The sequence below is a fragment of the Thrips palmi genome, unplaced genomic scaffold (assembly GCF_012932325.1).
Source record: "Thrips palmi isolate BJ-2018 unplaced genomic scaffold, TpBJ-2018v1 HiC_scaffold_17, whole genome shotgun sequence".
In the NCBI taxonomy this organism is placed as follows: domain Eukaryota; kingdom Metazoa; phylum Arthropoda; class Insecta; order Thysanoptera; family Thripidae; genus Thrips; species Thrips palmi.
In genome coordinates, this window is record NW_023144626.1 from 3261169 (window position 1) to 3262318 (window position 1150).

Consider the following 1150-nt stretch of genomic DNA (forward strand, 5'->3'; position numbering starts at 1 on the left):
GACCGTTCGATCCGAGATAAGGCTATCTGGGACCACAAAGGAGGCACGCGCGGACGACCGACGTCGCTCCGTCTCTCTCGCACTCGTGGGGCGCCCCGCGGGGTGCGAGAGAGACGGAGCGACGCCGCCTGCCAGGGCACTGCAAGGGCTTTGTCGACCGCAGCACAATGCGAGCCCCGTGTGCGAGCGCACAGCGCGCAGCCATGCAGCCGCGGCACTGCGAGTCTGTGACGTGGCGCAAACGAGCAGTGGGTCATTCGGGAAACACGTAACGCACAATAGGTCACGCTCGGCGCCCGGGCACTTATCCCGCAGCGATGCCAACCCTCGCGCCGTCTCGCTCGCGCCCCACGGAGCGCCCCGCGAGTGCGAGAGAGACGCGCGCCGCGGCGGACGGATCCGCGGGCGGCGCGCCAGACGCGGCGTCGACGCGGCGGCGGCGTCCCGTGCGCATGCGCGCGGCCCTGAGCGCCGGGCAGGCAGGCCTCCCCCCCTACACCGCTCGATGACGCGCCGCCGCGGCCGCCCGGCGGCGCATGCTGTTCAGCCGAGCGCTGGTCCCCCTCCATACAGTCAGGTTGGCCGAGTGGTCTAAGGCGTCAGATTTAAGCTCTGATCCCCTCATGGGGTCGTGGGTTCGAACCCCACACCTGACAGTAACTTTTTCTCGGCGGAGGCGGGCTCCGTGGCTGCAGCAGCACATTCGCCGTGCAGTGTAGGATCGTACAGTCGCACAGTCGGAGTGCTGGCCGCGCAGCGCGACTCCACACTTGCGTTTTTGTGGCCGACAGCGCAGCCTGTTCGCGGTTCCGGCGTAATCACATTAATGATCCCCTCGGCATAGAGGCCTTCCTTCCAATCACCGCCCTTGTGGCGGACCCGCCAGGCCGCCGCTGCACTAGATTTCTCGCGTATTATATTCGAAACACGACAAAAGCCACCCGCTGTGTGGAATTGTTACAGGCTGCAGCCCGCCGCCGAGCTACATGGTACCCGGTACGTGGCGGGGCGGGGCGGGGCGGGGCGTGTAATTGGTGCGCTGCCTAGTTTCTAAACACGGCGTGGTGCGGCGGGGCGGTGCGGGGCGGGGCGGGGTCGTTTTTGGCCGCGGCAAGAAGCCAATATAACACTTCTTGCAGTGTGGCGGCGT

General features: G+C 67.0%; 1 non-coding gene across 1 annotated transcript; it reads left to right on the top strand.

The window, feature by feature from the left end:
- The first annotated feature begins 572 nt into the window (after nucleotides 1-572).
- Nucleotides 573-656, top strand: Trnal-uaa. The gene has a single exon. It is a non-coding gene; the product is annotated as a tRNA-Leu (tRNA).
- Nucleotides 657-1150: the final 494 nt, after the last annotated feature.